The following is a 19527-nucleotide window of genomic DNA, read 5'->3' as shown; positions in this document are numbered from 1 at the left end:
GAATTACAGATTGATGAATTGTTGATTATCCATAATTTGTAAATTTCTTATTGCTCATAATAAAATTAATTCAAGTTGGTTCATGGATGTAGACCAAATTGGTTAAACCATTATATATCTTGATGTTCATTCTTTATTTTTTGGCTATTAAAATTAGGTTCAAAAACTCTCACATATAGATATATCTAATTCTTAAGAATTTATTTATAAAAAAAAAATAACTTCAGTAATCAATTTACAAAAAAAAAAAAAAAAAAAAAAAAAGTATTAGATATAAAATTGATTTCCAATAATAAAGTCACCATGAAGTGATGTGTTTTTATCATAAAATAATATATATTCTTTCACATGGAAGAAAATTATTTATTTATTTATTTATTTAACTTTTAACATTAATATCTTGGAGTGAATCACCACCAAAGGAAAAGTTAAGGTAACAAAGTAATATTCTTTAAATTTTGACCATATTTATTTTGCATAGTCTTTTTCTATTCTCTTTATTCAAATTTATATTTAATTTTCATGAAATTATATGGAAAAAGTGAAAGAAAGAGAAGGAAGTAAATTTTTTTTAAAAAAAATCTTTTAAATTAACTAACTTTAGGTTATAGGTGGGAAACAAATTATTACCTTTAAAGCTACAAAAATAACACGTTGTATGATGACAATTTTATCTCATAATGTCATTTCTAAATTCTAATTTTACTTTCTATGTATTAATTTTTTTCAAGCCATTTTAATGAGGGAGGAAAAATTCATGAATTTCAAATAATTTCTTTTTAAATGAGATTGTGTCAATTAGTTGATAAGTCGTTATTTAAAAATTAATAGATATATTTATTGTTAAACTCGAATAAAATAAAATTATTAAATTACATCAATTTAAACTCTGAACTTTCGTAAGTATATCAATTTATACTCTTCTCCAAATTTTGATCCACCAATATCGTATGAAACTTATAATTTTAGTTAATTAAACTTTTAAATTTTCATAAGTCAATCAATTTAGATAATTCATTATGATTACTTTCGAAAATTATGAATGCATTAATTCTCAAACACATATAGACTTTCTTCAAATATTTGTTATAAATAATGAGCAATTAAAGTAAATCAACGTGCAATTCTCAAAGGAAATATTTACTAAGAGTCTAAATGAATTCATTTATAAAAATTTAAGAGTTTAATTGATACAATTATAAGTATCACATGAGATTTTTTTTCAAATGAAACATAATGAAGGATTAAATTGATATATATTAATTCAACATTTAAATTGATACAATCCCTAAAATTCAGAGTATAAATTCATATTTTTCCTAAAACATCATTCATTTGGCTTAATGACTCATATTATTGTTTTACTTTTTTTTTTTTTTTTTTTTTTTTTTTTTGGTATGACAGAAGCTGGACGAAAGGAAAAAAAAACTACACTTTTGGTAATTTAATTAACAAAACGTGAATATTCACAAATAATTCATAGAACCAAAATAGGAATCCACGAATTAATCCGTTTCCAAACTCATTATCATTTTTGTTTTATTTAAGTACACAAAATATGAAGTTGAAAATTTAAACCTTTTTAACTTGAAGTAAAATTATCCGAACAACTCAACTGTTATACGAACATATTAGAGCCTATTTAATAAGAATCTAAAAACAGAAATCTGAAAACAAGATATTTAATAAAAACATAATTGTGTTTTATGTTTTTTGATATATGTTTAATAGCAGATTCTAAAATTAGATTGTAATTTAAATAATTGTTTAAGATGTATTTGATATTATATTTATAAATCATGAAACTAGTTGTAGTTATCCACTAAATATCAATTGACAATAAAAAATTATTAATATTTTATGAACATGTTCTATATTAAAATTTCTAGAATAATTAGTATTTTGTAACAATTATATAATTTATAATATATTTTTTATTTGGAAAAATGATTTGAATTTATGACATGACATACTATATTTTTAAATCTTTTTTTAAATCTTTTTTTGAAATATTACACTTTAAAATTCATAATGCAAGATCTTGTTTGGATCCTAGAATCCGAAAATAGTTTTTAGAAATAGAATTTGGATTGTCTGTTAAACACATATTTGCTAAACTCAATAAATCTAAAAATATAAAATAGAATCTGGATTGTCAATCAAATAGATCATTAATGATTAAGAAGACTTTCATCTTTATATTTGATCACTCTCTGTACATTATGCATGAGTAGCTAAATCTGTCAAATGGGTTGAGAAGTACTTAACTAGCATAACTTGGGATCTTCATTCTATGCGATTATCTTGTGATTTGAATTTTCTCACATCTATTGTACTCGAAATGAATAAACATGGAGAAATGTCTCCACAGCTAGTCTATACTCAATGCTCATGTAGTCATGTTAACTAAAATTCAACTACTATAATAATAATAAAATTATATTGAAGCTTTAAAAGTAAAAGATTCCGTGGTATCTCGAAATATCTATAAATCAAAAGATTTGATATTGATATTAAAAATGATTAGTCGATATGTCCAATATCTTATATAAATATCCATAAAATACATTAAAAAAAAGTTGATTAATCACCTGTATAAAATGATAAATACTTTATTAAATTTTTTGACTAATATATAGTTGGATTGAGAGATTTAAATCTCATATTTCTTTAGCAATGACATATACATTGAAGTTGATATTCACACTAATGTATAAATACTCGTAATATGATATGTAACCTTGTTTATAATATGAAGAAACTTAAATATTAGCTTAATTTTTTTTATATATAATTTGAAATTTGTTATTGATTGGAATATCAATTGATTGTCGATACCTTCATAGATATATCTATAAAATTGAAATTTTGAGTTTCGTTGACAATATATGTTATTAGGAGTTCAAACAAAAGCCTAAATTCGTTAGGAAAGAGAATGAGTATGAGTATATAAGTATGGACAATTATCTCAATTGATACGAGACCTTTTGGGTGGTTCCAAAAGAAAAGTCATAAGAATTTATACCAAAAGTGGACAATATCATCGGTGGAGGATCTGTTGTCCTTATCAATATATAAACATAAATTTGAAAAAACAAATGATTCAATTAAAATAAAATTATATTTCATATTTGTAATTATGTCACATGTGTTTTGTGGGCAATTGAGAAACTGGATACCAACTCAATCGATTGATGTCCAAAATGTTGTTCAATAATATATTTATAAACCATAAAATTAATTGTAGAGTAGTTACCCATTAAATGTAAAGTTAAATATAAAATTTTATTAATTTATTTATAGACATGTTTTATATTACAAATTTTGTATAAAAATAAATATAGTTTAACATGAAATAATGTATCTATTAACACTTTTAACCCTTCCATTATCAAAATCGAGATATATTGCCTAGAGTTGAGATTAGTTCAACAGTGATTGACATGACACATTTCTCTAATAATTCGACATGACCCATTTCTCTTAAAGTTAGTGGTTTAATCATCTATCTTCCAATCAGTAATTATACTAAAAAATCGAGATAAACTGAAAATATAAAAATGTTGGTTTAAGAATTTATACTATTTGAGTTCACATAATTAAAAAATCATTTTTGAAAAATAGAATTCAGATTATCTATCAAATCCATTCTAAATTTTTTTAAATATAGAAACAAATCCAAACTTTTTTTTTTTTTTTTTTTGGTTATAATTCAAGATGAGAGAATTTAATTTTTTTTTTCTTAAAAAAAAAAATAAAAACCCAAATAGGTAATAGGCAAATGAAGGTTGTAAATATTGAAAATAGAGCTGTGTGGGGGAAAAAAAAAAGTGTGGCAAAATGGTAAAAAAGGCAAAAAAGCACATGCCCTTTTGGGTAACTTGTCCTTATAAAATACAGCCTTCTCCATCCCCACCCTAAAAGCATGCAAGAAAACCCCCTTTGTTAAATCCCACCAGAACTTAAAAAAAAAAAAAAAAAAAAAAATAGCCCCCTCCCTCTCTTTCTCTCTCTAAAATCCCAGAGAGAGAAAGCTCGCCGGCCGGTAAAAATGGTGGAAAAGCGATTTGCCTTGCTGCTATGTGCAGAGGATTCAGACTACGTCAAAAAGAAATACGGAGGGTATTTTGGGGTTTTCCTCAGAATGTTGGGCGAAGAAGGCGAAATTTGGGACTCTTATAGAGTCGCCGCCGGTCACTTCCCCGACGACGCCGATATCGGAATCTACGACGGGTTCGTCGTCACCGGTAGTTGCAGCGACGCCCATTCTAATGATCCTTGGATCTGTCAGCTTCTTCTTTTGTTAAAGAAGTTGAATGCCTTGAAGAAAAAGGTCCTCGGAATTTGCTTCGGCCACCAGGTACGTCCAAAATATTACAATTTTAGCCCTTCAATTTTTGAATTATATTTTTTTACTCACTTTTTAGGTCTGACTATAATTTTTTTTTCATTAATGACTATTAAATGATAAGAGATCATCATTAATGGATAATTAATCGTTGAAAATTCGAACATGAATTAAAAGAATGAGAGTAGTATCTAGATCGAAAAAAAATTCACAATAGAATTATTCTTGATTCATCATTAAACATGTTAGTATTGTTTAAGAATTATATAACATGGTAGAAAGAATTATTTTTAGAAAAATAAATATAAATTAATAAAATATCTATATCGACATATTGTGGATAATTTTGAAAATGTTAAAATTAGTCACATTATAAATAAAGTAAGAGTATGTGATTCGATTATTTTTGGACCACACACGTTCTTAATGTATAGTTGGCACTGTTCTTTTTAGTTGAGAACATAAAAGTTTAAAAAGTTAAAAAAAAAAATTGTTAGAACTTGCAATCAAAATAGAAAGCTGAGTTGGATGGGTTTGGTAATGTTTTTTTTTTATTTGTGGTTATAGCACAGAATTTACGAGTATAACAAAATTTAGACCTTATAAAACTGATAGATCCCATCATTTTTCTAGAAAAAATATATGGTTATACACTTAATTATTTTTAAAAAGAATTTCTATACAATATAATAACTATTTTTTTTTTCGAGAAACAAAGGAAAAAAAAAATAGCAGGCGACAAGGGAATCTGGTGGGATAAAAATATTTTATTATATTTTATTAATTAGAGGAAAACAACAAAAAGCCGAAAATGTATTGTGCCGTTTGTTTTATCAGTGTACTGTATAAACAGTAACGGCGCTTTTCATATGTTGGTCGGGGCACACACCTTTTATTTATTTATTTATTCATTATTATTATTTTTTAATATGAGTTAATTTTAAATTGAATTTCTGTTTGTGGAGTTAATAACTCCTTAAAATTAAATTTAAGAGAACAAAATTTATCCAATAAACAAAATTTTAATCCAACTATTAAATTTAAAACTATCTGACTTTAGCCATAATGTTACTTGTAAATATCAATTTAAATCGAAATTAATAATTATATCAATTTAAATCTAAAATCTTTATAACTGTATCGATTTAAATTCTGAACTTTCGTAAATATATCAATTCAAACTTTTTATCATGTTTTATTTTGATATACTTACAAAAGTTTAGACTTTATATTGATATAATTATGAAAGTTTAGAGTTTAAATTGATATATTTATGAAAATTCAGTGTTTAAATCGATATAATTCTTAGTCTAGGTTCAAAATAATATAACTTCCAAAGTTTAGGAGTATAAATTGATATTTGACCTAAATTTAAATACGAACAAAAAGATTAAATATCTCAAAAAAATAATATAAGCATAATTTGATTGAATAATATCTTAGACTTAAATCTTTGCTTTCCTGTATGAATAATTGAAAATCTTTGTTTTTTTAAGTCCAATGAGAGTAGAAGGATTTGAACTATAAATCTCATCATTATTAGCCCATTCAAATATCGATTGAGCTGTACTCGGTTTGGACATTTTGAAAATTCTTGCTAATGAATAATTTTATTATAAAAATGGATTTATTAAATGTTTATAATCATCCACAAAATTCAAAAATATATTTAAAAGAGAAAGATATTAATTATAGTATGACCCTTTATTGGAGTTGGTAGTTTCAAATTTATCAAGTAGAATTTTTTCTAAAAAAACAAAAAAGAATGTTCAAAGTTATTAAAATTAATGAGATAATTAAAGGGTAAATTTATTTTTTCCCCTTTTTGTTTGACAATTGAAAATTCATATATATATTGGCTTACGATTGAAAGAACGTATGCTTTGACTTTATTATCATTAGTGATACTAATGAAAATTAATAAAATAATTAAGATGGCCAAGAAATAATATATATAAAAGTAAAAACGTGTCATTAAGCTTCAAAGAATGTCATTAAATACACTGATTTTCCATTTTTAGAAAAAGTTCACTGATTATATCAAACCCAGAAATTAAAAGGTACCTTTTTTTTTAAATTTTTTTCTCTCCTTTTATATTGTAAATTACATTTATTCGAGCTTGATTTTGGATCACGTTATTATTATTATTATTTTTTTTGGATTACGTCATTTTAGTAAAATATTAAACCTTTTTCCTATTTTTAGACATTGTAATTATTTTATGCTATTAATCTAAATGCCATAATTATATATATACCATAATTATAGAATTTTACCAATTTTCAAATACTATATACCATAATTATAGAATTTTACTTCTTTTGTGCGCTGTTTATGTTATTTGCTTTTCCAAAGGTCAAAAGCAATTTTTTTCCTCTTTACGTGCAAAATCAATATAAGTTTATCTAAAATTAGTTTTAAACTTTCCTCTTTGGTGCAAAATCAGGTACTTTTAACAGCTTTTAAAGCCAACTTTCAAAAAAATAAGTCATATTTCCTAATAAATATGGTATGATTCTGTAATTTTTTTAGATCTCGTTTGATAATCATTTGGTTTTTTGTTTTTTTTTTTTTTAAATTAAGTCTATTTTATCACATTTCTTATAATAATTTGTATCTTTCTTAAATACAGTGGTTGATTTCTTAACCAAATTCCAAAAACAAAAACAACTTTTTGAAAGTTACTTTTTTTAATTCTTAAAATTTGATTTCATTTTTTAAATAATTGGTGAAAAGTAGATAACAAAAGAAGAAATTTAGAGGTAGAATAGTGTTTATAGGCTTAATTTTTTAAAATGAAAAAAAATGATTGCCAAACGGGATCTTAGTTTTTTTTATCTTTTTTAAAAATTAAGCTTACAAACTTTCGTCTCACTCTTGAAATTCTTGTTTCTTATCTACTTTTTACCCATGTTTTCAAAAGACAAGTCAAATTTTGAAAACTAAAAAAGTAGTTTTAAAAACTTATTTTTGTTTTTTTGTTGACTAAGAAAATGCGAGGAAATAGACTTAATTTTCGAAAACCAAAACCAAAAAACGAATTGGTTACCAAACAAAGTCTAAAATTTTAATATTTTGGTTTTTTTTTTAATATTTCAATATATTTTATCTTATATAAAATGTGATTCATTGAGTTCTATTTTATAACAATTATTTTTCTAATTTTTTTAAAAAATAATTTTGATTAAATAAAAAGTAGCAATCTAAAGCAAATAAATTCTTAAACAATTAACTCGGAATAAAACAGATATTAATACCACTAATACAATAATGGAAACAATAGGTCTAATTTAGTTCTTATAGCTAAATCACAGCAATATTGTATTATTTTACCAAACACTAATTTTCTTTTTCAAATTTAAATTAAAATTTATTGAAATTTAATTATTTTAAAAGTTACAACCATTTAAACTATGTATATTAATCTAACAACCTGTCTTTTAAGGGGAAAGCTTTGAGTCCTCATATAAATCTTGAATCTTCACTTATTTGTTTGAATTGCAATTCTATAAAAGAAAAAAAAGAATATTATATATTGACAAATTATGTTTTAAAAATATGTTACAAATTATTTCTCTTACCTCTATCTTTTCTTTAAAAAAAAAACAAAATACAAAAAAAAAAAAACCTAGAGGTGTGCATCGTTCGGTCCCTAAACCGACACAAAAAATCGACCAAAAAAGTGCATGGAATCCGATGACGGTTTGGTTGGTCGGTTTTGTCCTTTTTATTTTTTTTTTTATTTACAATCAAAGCCAAAGTAAATGAAGATGAAAGATGAAATGATGAATTGCTATTGTTAGGTTAACGTATTTGTAATTTTTTTAAAATTTAAATTAATCATTTTTTTTTTATGAAAATCGAAAATACTGAGTCCTAGTCATGACTGACCAACCTCAATTTGATCGATTTTGATTTATCAAACCGGTTTTGAATGCTTTTATGCTCACCCCAAAGAAAAACAACCCCAAGTTTACACAAAACTCCAGGTAAAAAAAAGAGAAGATATATTCTATGTTAAGACAAAATGATAGTGAAAAAGTGGTCAATTTATTTAAAAAATAAAAACTAAGAGAAATTTTTAGACATAAACCATGTGGTGGATCATGGGTCATTTCTCCAATGAGAGTAGGTGTAGCTTTTTTGCACACATTACATGCATAATAATAACTAAGCCAAAATCTTGACCAATAAAAAAAAGTATTTAATTATCTTAAAAAAAAGCATTTGATATAGCATTTAATTATAATTCATTATTAAATAGTCACATGGAGAAAGAGAAAGTGACTTTTGTGTTATAGATATAAAGCTATGGTCTACAATAAAATTATTTAAAATCTGATTAATTTTTGTGTGCAATAATCATATAGATTCACAAGCAAAATTAAGGGTAATTTGTTTTATTTATTTTTATTTTTTCAAGAAATTTTTTTTCTTTCTTTTTATTTTAAAAACAAATTTGATGGGTTTGTTTGATAACTATATATTATTATTTTTCTTGATAATATATAGGATGTAGATCGAATTCTAATCTTGAAGTTGATAGTGCATATTTGATGTTAGATTACATTGTCATAACACAAATAAGTTTGCTATATTTTAAAAAATTAAAAATAGAAAAAAACTACTTCCATATATCATGATATTCCTAAAAGACAAAAAGAAACAAAATAAAAATATGAAAAGAAATTATAATTTTTTTTCTAAATTAGAATCACATAAACCTCATTTGAACTTCTTCAGTAAGAGTACCATTTTTCTTTTTGAAAAAAAGGAGAATAATAATTTTGTTATTTACTTCTATAATTAATTAATTGACTCAAAGTTATTGAATTTGAATAAGTGATAGAATTAGTATTTTTATCAATTTGAGTTGCTCTTTTTATTTAAAAAAAAAATGAATTTTTTCTTTACTTTTTTTTTTCTTTTCTTTTTGATAGTAGTTCATTGACTTTTTTTATTAGTCTAATGATAATTTTGCACTATATTCCAATATTAATAATTGGATTTAGACATTTTTCTTTTTCAATCAGTATTATTTTTGTGGTTGAATTTCAAGTTTCCATGTATATTAACTTTTTATAAATAAAAAATCTGATCCAACTAAGCACGTGGGAAAAACGCTTTTCCCAAAAGACAAAACAAAGTGGAAATTAGTTGGCGTGACGTGGCTGGTCTTTTATATATATAACGAATAGAAAATAGAAAAAATAACGAAGGTCTTACGTGTTAATAATCAAAAAGTCTATTTAAATTGATTCTCCTCGAGGTTGTTTGACTAATTAATCAACTCTTACATGAGGAGTCGGCGAATTGAGTCTATTTAATTTCTATCTAATTGTCTTTTCTTAAAAAAAAAATAAAATAAAATGAAATTTGTGATTCAAAATTTTGATCGAAAAAAATATATATATATAATGTGAGTATATATACAAATTCTACTCGTGTTGATTGTTAGCTTTTCTGATTAAATAAACACAAGAATAGGTATCGGGTAATATTATAATATTTCTTTCAATGAAAAGAAAATGACGTAGAGATTCAAAGAAATAATTCAAAAGATATTAAAAAAATCAGTTTAATTTGGCAATTTTATTTTTTTTAGAGAAAATTATTATTTTTTCTCTAAGTTCTGGGTTTGGTTTCTATTTGGATTTTTATGTTTTAAAATGTTATACATTTAATTTTTAGGTTTTGAGTTTGTTTCAATTTAGTTTTTAGGTTTCAAAATGTTACAAACATTTGAGTTTTGTTTCAATTTGGACTTTAAATTTCAAGTTTTGTACTTTTAATCTCGATTTTTCACTTAATACTCGTTTTTTCTGTTTTTATGGCTAGTATCTTAATAAATTTAAAAGAATTATAATTAATCAAGTTTCATTATTTTTCATCACTTTTAAAACTAAATTCAAAATTTCGCTCCATAATTATTTTAAATTAATTAAAAGACATTGACATCAATGATAGAAAATGAGTATTTGATAAAAATTTAAGGTTAAAAATATAAAATTTTGAAACATAGGGACCAAATTGAAACAAAACTTAAATTTCAAGATTGAAATTGCAATATTTTGAAAATATTTTGAAATTTATGGAATGAATTAAAACAAAACTAAAAAAAACTAAATTTATAACATTTTGAAACCTAAGGCCTAAACATAAATTAAACATAAAATTTAGGGATAAAAAAAAGTACTTTTTTCCTATTTTCTTTCTGAAAATAAAATATTATAAATTTTTCTAGTGCCTTCCAATTCATCTAAGCTTAAGTTAGTTTAATGGTTCAAAATATTTGAAAGCTAAAGTCCTGTACGTTAGAGTGTCATCCAATTCATCTAGTCTTACGTTGGCATATTGGTCTAAAATATTTGAAAGCTAAAATCTTGTACGTTGAAAGTGACATCCAATTCATCTAGACTTAGCTTATTGGTTCAAAATATTTCAAAGGTAAAGTTTTTAAAGGTCAAATTCGAGAAAAAAAAAATAGTATTTCTTTTATTTCCACGACAAAAAATGCAAGAGATTAAACTATCAACCTTTAAAATAATGGTTAATATATTTATCTAACGAACTGTGCTCATATTAACTCTTTTTTTCTTTTTTTTTTATTCAATTTTTTAAATTAGGAATAAATAGTTTTAAATTTTGTACCAACAACAAAAAAAAATTTAAGGGGATGTTTAGGTCTCATCTTCAAGAGAGTGAAAGCTTCAATTATAATAGTTAGTATTTTTAATTTTTATAATCTACAATTAATTATAATATTACTATTTTAAATCTCTTGTTATTATGGTATTCATTATTTCATACCCTTCTCTTTTCAGTACAATGTTTACTATTTATAGATCACACCAAAATACACCTAACATCGTTTTATTTGATGCTATTTGTGCAAATTTCTCAAAATTTTAAAAATAGAGTCGATGACGTGTGTAGGTTTTGTGCCGTGCATTGGGGGGAAAGACTGGGAGGGCCCACTCAGGCTGGGACATTGGAATCACGACCATACACGTTTCGCAATCCACAAAAGCCTTCTCATCTTTAAAGATCCCATCAACGTTATCGGTGATCGAATGCCACCGAGATGAGGTACGTATGTTTGTTGAATGAACTCGCCCGCACATTAAAACTTCTCAGCCTGATGATCTGGTACGGTGCGATATACGGAATGTTGTGTAGGTCCGGGAGCTTCCATCAAAGGCTGAAGTGATCGGATGGTCAGAAAAGACTGGGATCGAAATGTTCAAGTATGGGGACCACATGATGGGCATCCAGGGCCATCCTGAGTACACCATGGACATTCTTTTGCACCTCATTGACCGTCTTGTCCAACATAATTTGATCATGGTATGCTTACCGTCCGATTGTTTTGATATAAATTTTATAGATTTACGGATGATTGACACGTGCTATTATTCCAAATATTAGGTTATTTCTCATATTTAGTACAAAATTTATCTAAGAGTCTTTAAGGATGTGTCTCAAGCAAGAAATGAAATCGTAAAGTTAGAAAAATTGTTTAGTCGTGGGCTTGAAAAGTTGTTTAGTTGTGGTCCATGAATTTCTTGAGCCAAGTACTTCCTCTAACTTATTTCTTGAACCAAACACCCCTCTAAAGTTTAAGAAGTTATCTCATATGGCTCTAGGGTTCGGAAATTGTCTAAAGAGTCTTCAACTTTTGATTTTATCTTTAATATGTTCTTGAATTTTTTAAATAAATAAATGACAGTTTAGCTCTAGTTTGATATCTATTTGGTTTAAAGTTTTTGGTTTTTTTATAATTAAGTCTTTAAACACCATTTTTACTTGTAAATTTCTTAATTTTTTATTTACTTTTTAGCAATAATTTAAAAAACCGAGTCAAGTTATGAAAACTAAAAACAAATAATTTTAAAAACTTGTATTTGTTTTGGAATTTGGCTATATAATTTTTCTTTTACTTAAGAAAAAAATATGTAAAACATTATAAGAAATTGAGAGAAAATAAACTTATTATTATTTTTTTAAAGAAAACCAAATAGTTACTAAACATGTTTTAAGAATTTAATAGAAATTATAATAAATTTTGGATTACTTTTATATATTTAGCTTTTATAATTAAAAAATGACTACAATTTTCAAAATACGACAAGGAACAGATAGACAATTGAAACTTCTAATTGTTTTCATTGATTAAGAGCTCCCGTCATTTTTTATTTATTTATTTATACGATAATATATATATAAAAATGATCTAATATTCATATGATAACTTAATATTCTCATTAAATAGATCGGTAATTAATATCAATAACAACCATTTAATAGAAAAATCATTACTTCAAAATAGTATTAATAAAAACAACTTAATGTTTTTTTTTCCTATAATTAATTTTGTAAATTGGTCTGTATAGGAAACATATGGCAAGGAGTTGAAGGTTAAAGTGGAAAAAGGAGAGCCAAATAGAGAGGCATGGAAGAAGCTGTGCATCAACTTTCTCAAAGGAACATCTCATGATAAATAATAATTATAATATTATAACATTTTAGATAAATTAAAGAGATAGAGAGAGAGAGAGAGGAGAGTAGAGAGAATATGTATATAAGAAATATACATGAAGAAATCCAAATGAAGCAGATTGAATAATAGGAAGGAGGCAGGAAAATAATTTCTTTCAACTTAGGGATGAATTTGTAATTTTCTTTTTCTTTTTCTTTAGGGTTTAAAGATTGAATGGTGGGTCTCTAAGTTAAAACTTGTTTTAGGGTTTTTATTTCCAATTGTCAAACTTATCATGATCCATTTTGTTAAATGGGAGGTTCATTTTTCACCCATATCCTTTGGCAATGTTATACTTTCCTTCTTTAATCAGTTCATCAAGTTTGTTTCAATTTTCAAACTAGTCTTTTTATTTTTTTTTTATTGCTATTTGGTCCTCTAATGATTTTATTCCTTATTATGCTCTCTTTTCAAATTTCAATCATCAAATATTTTTATGCTTTTCCCTTATGAGTTTGTCCTCTAATGTCTTATACCAGCTCAATAGTAGACTCGTTTGGAAATGGTGAATACTTATTTGGTTAATTATGGAGATCGATCAATAGGATCAACCATAAAGCCATAATACCTAAATATGTAGGTTGATCCTATTATGGAGACCGACTCATAGGGTCGGTCATAAAGCCAAATTGCCTAGGTATAGAGGTCGATCCATAGGGATGACCATAGAGCTTGAGGAGGCCGACCCTATGAAGGTAAAAAAAATATGCCTAAGTATTGTACTTAAGCACATGCTTTGGTCACTAGTGAAATAAATTCGACAATTTACAACAAATAACGACTTGATTAATGACCTGAGAAGTTAATCAGTGAATCATCATTACGAAACTCATTGCTATATAATATAGAGGGCTCATGACATTTGAGGTACACCAAAATACACCCCGAACTTTGTATACTCTCTAACTTTCTAAACCATTATTAATTTGAGCTTCGGATTGTCGGTGGCCAAGCACCACACCGATGTGAATTTTTTCTTTATTGTGTAGGTGATTGTTCAGTTTCTCTCGAAAATTATAAATTCATAGTTGGTACTAAATTTCGGTATCAATAATTGGCATTGCTGTGGAGAATTTTCAAACTCCCTTATGCATGTTATTGAGTGTTCATCCTCCTCATGGCACACTTGCTCAGTTGGGCAATGATGAAGAGATTTAGAGAGAAAGTAGAGAGATTTGATGAGAGAATGGACATCTCAAAAGGGCAATTTACCACCGATTACTACTGCAAAGCATGGGCTCCCAACACAACCACAAATTTTCCCAAAACATCCTTGTGAGAAATCTCGAGAAAATGATTGCGAGCATGGAGGCTTCGATCAGAAATCTAATTAGAAGACAAACTCAAAGGGAAAGTGACTCGAGTGCCAAAGACTTGTAGGCGCTGCAAGGCGCCATCAAGGAAAACGTTAGCATGCTAAAGGACGATCTTCGTTCACTGAAGAAGGAGATCACCCAGATGAGGGTTGCAACTGAAGTCCAAACCAAAGTTATTGTGCGATAAAACTTTGATGATGGAATCTACAGATTGAGGAAATGGTTACATCAAGATTCTTAATCCTAAGGTCATCCAATAGACAGTGACAACGAGAATGAATACAAACCTATCATGACAGTGGGTACAAATCGACGCAATGGCTCCTTATGTCTAAATTGGCAGAAGTTTGATGAGTCAAGCAGTAGACTCTCGAATAAAGCATCAGGGCTAGCTTTGAAAGCTCTGAAAATTTTATTTTGTTTTTAATTTTGCTTGTTAATTTGTTTCCAGTTTCACTTAATGAGATTTTCTTTTTCACGAAGGTGTGGTACTACTCAGACATATTGTTCATTATTGTGGGCAAGTATCAACGACTACACAATTTAAAAGAAATAAATATGGTTGACTGCATAAGGCGGAAGATAAGAGGTTAAGCCCAGAGAGAATGTCAAGTGAAGATCCATGACCAAACAGTAACCACAACTCTTAAACCAAGCTTAAGTTAGTAATGTACTTATAAGATTTTGATCAAGAGTTCGGGGCAACTATTATTTGTGAAAAAGTGCAAGTTAATTTGGCAATCTATTGAAACCGACCTATAGGGTTAGCCACAAAGCCATAAGTTTATTTGGCTATATATGGATGCCAACCTATAGGGTTGAACATAACGCCATAAGTTTATTTGGCTTAGTATGAAGATCGACCCATAAGGTCAGCCATAAAGCCATGAGTTAGGAAGCACATATACTTCTAATTGTGCAAAAAATCAGTTTATTTAGATACGCCTATCTGCTTCTAGATACGTGAAGGGGATACATGAAGGGGATACGTGTGTCAATTTTTTTTTTTTTTTTTTTTTAAATTTAAGCCCAACCATTTAAAAAGCCTAACCCACAACACATTTTCAAATTAGTTTTGAAGAATTAAACATGTTTCACAGTGATTTTGAAAATGACAAGTGATTTCAACAATTTTAAAATCACTTCCAAACATAAAAGTCCACTTAAATTGAGCAATCCAAAACAAAATAAATTAAAAATGATAAAACATAAAAAATTAAAAAAAACCCGAAACGTAATTAAATTTTCATTCTTCCATTCTCTTTCACTGTTTAAATCATGATTCACACCTCCTTCATCCTCAACTTCATTCTTCAATCTTTATCTTCTACTTCTTTCCTACCGTCTACTCTAGTCGCTTAACAATCACTCGACGTTACTGAATTTTTTTTTCAAGTTTTCACTCTCTTTTTGAATCTATTTTATAATGACGTATCTGTATCTTAGTTTTTTAGAAATTAACTATCGATGTATCGTATCGTATCCGTATCATGTATCCGTATTTGTGTCTGTACTTCTTAGGCCATGAGTTAATTTGGCTAAGTATGGAGATTGATTCATAGGGTTGTGCATGATGCCATGAGTTAATTTGTCTAAGTATGGAGACTGACCCATAGGGTCGCCCATGGAGCCATGAATTTATTTGGCTTAAGTATGGAGACCAATACATAGAATTGGCCATAAAGCCATAAATTAATTTGGCTAAGTATGGAGGATGAAGGGAATTGAATTCCTGCAGAAGCGTGAGATCTATTGGATTTTATGCCCTAAAACTCGTAGATAGTAAATATATTGATTGACCGTCATCAACAAAGAGTTATCAATGTTATTTCAATAAATGTTACTGATTGTGTTGTATTCTATTTTGTCTTAATAACCCTAAATCCAATAAACTAACATCCAAGGTTGTCTTATGAGTCTTAAATAGTATGTGGAGACATATAGGGATCAATGTTCAAGAGACAGCCTAAAAGGGCTATAGTATAGGGATAAGGTTGGGTACCTTATCCTGATGACACTATAGATACGACCCACTTTGTATTTGATACAAATGCAATGATCTAACGTGTTCGTGTAGGTGACATGCAAGTGGGAGTATCCTATAAAATGAGTTTGTATAAGATTGGACTGCAAAATAGTAACCACTAGATGTAACACCGTTGACTAGTTAGGTTTCTATTTCAATAGGATGATCTAGACAACTTAGTCTTAATCTTGAGTATATTATAAATTCTTGTTCATGAGATATTGTCCTTTGATTTGTATGGGTGAGAGTGACCAGTTTGTCGACTCAATAAGCCTACTATTTTGGGGACAAGACCGAGTGGAGAGCTGAAAGCATAATAATACTGAAGGAACTGTGAATTTTCATAGTGGAAGCGGGGATCGACCCAATTTTAATTTCACAGAACACAAAAATACAGAACAAAAATTTGCATTAAAATTAAAAAATTATAGCATGTATCTTTAAATTAGAGGAAAAGAATACTTACCCTTGAAGATCTGTTCTTCACGAAACTATCGAACTGATTATGAACAATTTGTGAGAACACCACTATAAGAATTCCCTCTGTATTCTTTGTAGGGGATGAGAATAACAGGAGGTGTGAGCTATGTGTTTATTTTGGGAAGAGGGAGAGTGATTTTGAGAGAAACTTTTCTTCTGTGAGAGTTAGTAAAATCCCAGAGAACCTTCACTTGGGAGATACTATGAAGAAGACAATAATTTTGAATAAAAATAACCACTCCTACATGTACTGCAATCAGAGAGGAAAGAGGGGGAGGGAGTTGTCCCAAATTAAATTTTTTTTAAAAAAATAATTTAATAATATACAAAATAATTTAATAAATAACAATTCATTTCGTGGTCCGATCTTATCCAAACTCTTTGTATAGACATGTCTCCACATGAACGATCAGGATTAGATCATTTGTAGCACTTTACAACAATTGTAACAATTATAAAATAGGTTGTATTCGTAGTGTCACTAGGCTAAGGTACCCAACTTTATCCATCTACTACAGACCATTTAGGTTATTACTTAAACATGATCCACATGTATGTCAACCACATACATGTTTTAAGTTACATGAAATAACCTTGCATCTTAGTTTATTGGATTAAATCAATGCAACATAAATGTTAATAAAATACCTTTTATTTTATATAATTTATTTTTTATAAATTACAAGATATATGAGATTTAGGATGCCAAATCCAACAATCTCTCACTTGTCCTAAAGTGAGTGAGATGTACAATATCAAATACAATACAATAACCTAGGACATACAATATACCCAACAAAATCTCCCACTTGTCCTAGATTAGATGACTCATATCTCGTAGATCCATACTCTTTAGATGATCTAAAAAACTTTAGTCGTGAAAGTCTTTGTAAATGGATTAGTAACATTGTGCTTTGAGGCGATCTGTGTGATGATCACATCTCCCCATTGCACAATCTCCCTAATGAGATGATGCTTACACTCAGTATGTTTTCCTCGCTTGTGACTTCGAGGCACCTTGGAGTTTGCCATTGTACCACTGTTTTCACAACAAAGGGTGATGGGCAAGGTAATATTTGGAACGACTTCCAAATTCATCAAAAAGTTTATGAGCTAAACAGCTTCTTTAGCATCTTCACAAGTAGCTACATATTCTGTCTCGATAGTGGAATCCGCAATACATCCTTGCTTAATGTTATGTCTTACTATAGCTCATCCATTTAGAGTGAATACTAATCCTGATGTGGATTTCCTAAAATCCTTATCAGTCTGAAAACCAGAGTTAGTATTCTGTAAGGATCAAATCCTTAGCTCTATATATAAGCATATAGTCCCTCGTTCTTCATAGATACTTGAGGATTGTTTTGACTGTTGTCTAGTGGTCTAATCTTGAATTGGATCGATATCTACTGACAATCCCTAATGCATAGAAAATGTCAGGTCTGATACATAACATTGCATATATAAGGCTGCCAATAACTGATGCATAGGGAACTCGTCTCATTTCCTCAACCTCTTGAGGAGTCTTAGAACACTGTTCCTTAGACAGGACAACTCCATGCCTGAAACATTGCATAACTTTGCATACATAAGGCTGCCAAGGGAACTCCTCTCATTTCCTCAACATCTTGAGGAGTCTTAGAACACTGTTCCTTAGACAAGACAATTCCATGCCTGAAAGGTTACAAACCCTTCTTAGAATTGTGCATCAAATATCTGAGAAGCATCTTGTTAATATACGATGCCTGAGACAAGACTAATGTTTTGATCTTACAATCCCTGATGATTTGGATCCCTAGAACAAACTACGCCTCACCCAAATCTTTATTTGAAACTAGGCGGCTAGCCATTTCTTTACATCTATCAGAAAGCCTACATCATTCCTAATGAGTAGGATTTCATCCACATACAATACAAGGAAAGCTACTGAGCTGTTGATGATTTTGTTGTAAACACAAGGCTCATCAACATTCTGATCAAAGTCATCATCATCATTTTCACTCCCTTCATAGTCCATTTTCAACCTATAGGTTTTACCCCATCAAGTTTATCTACAAGCTCCCAGATAGAATTGGAGTACATAGACTCCATTTCTTGATTCATGGCTTTAATCCATTCATCATTGTCAACGTCTTCCATTGCTTGTTTGTAAGACAATGGGTCCTCAACCCCATCATTAGATATGATGTCTTGGGCTTCTGTTAAACTCACGTAGCGAACAAGTGGGTTCACAACCCTCCCACTACATCGAAGTAATCTCAACTCTTGAGATGGATTAACTTGATTAGATGAACCGACATCAACAACCCTTGTTGATGTATTAGCCTCTTCAACAACCCTTGTTAAAGTCTCACTAGTATCTTCAGAAATCTTTCTTAAACTTATTTTGCTTCATGGTTTGTGGTCCCTCATTTGGTTTTCTTCCAAGAAGGTAGCGTTTATTGATACAGACACTTTATTTTTATTTGGATCAAAGAAGTACCCACCTCTCGTTTCCTTAGGGTAGTCTACAAATAGGCATACTTTCGAATGAGTTTCCAACTGTTTGGGATTTGTCATGAGCACATGGGCTGTACATCCCCAAATTCTAAAGTGGCATAAACTACCTTTACAACCTCTTCATAACTCGAAAGGTGTTTCAGAAACACTCTTTCATGGAATGTTGTTCAAGATGTAAATAGCAGCCTCCACTACAAATCCTTAGAACGAGTCAGAAAGTTGAGTATAACTCATCATAGACTGAAACATGTCCAACAGGGCTCTATTTCTGCTGAGATATACTAGAGGCTGAGAGTTAGGACATAATTCCACGATCAA

At 28.3% G+C, this 19527-nt stretch overlaps 1 pseudogene across 1 annotated transcript; it reads left to right on the top strand.

Annotated features, from left to right (window-relative positions):
- The first annotated feature begins 3928 nt into the window (after positions 1-3928).
- On the top strand, positions 3929-13009 carry LOC120077669 (gamma-glutamyl peptidase 5-like; annotated as a pseudogene). Its single transcript, XR_016529514.1, has 4 exons — positions 3929-4360; positions 11286-11438; positions 11529-11696; positions 12743-13009. The product of XR_016529514.1 is annotated as a gamma-glutamyl peptidase 5-like (transcript).
- Positions 13010-19527: the final 6518 nt, after the last annotated feature.

This window comes from Benincasa hispida, chromosome 5 (assembly GCF_027475165.1).
Source record: "Benincasa hispida cultivar pf3 chromosome 5, pf3_genome.v1.1, whole genome shotgun sequence".
Taxonomy (NCBI): Eukaryota; Viridiplantae; Streptophyta; class Magnoliopsida; order Cucurbitales; family Cucurbitaceae; genus Benincasa; species Benincasa hispida.
This window is presented reverse-complemented; position numbering and strand designations above follow the sequence as displayed.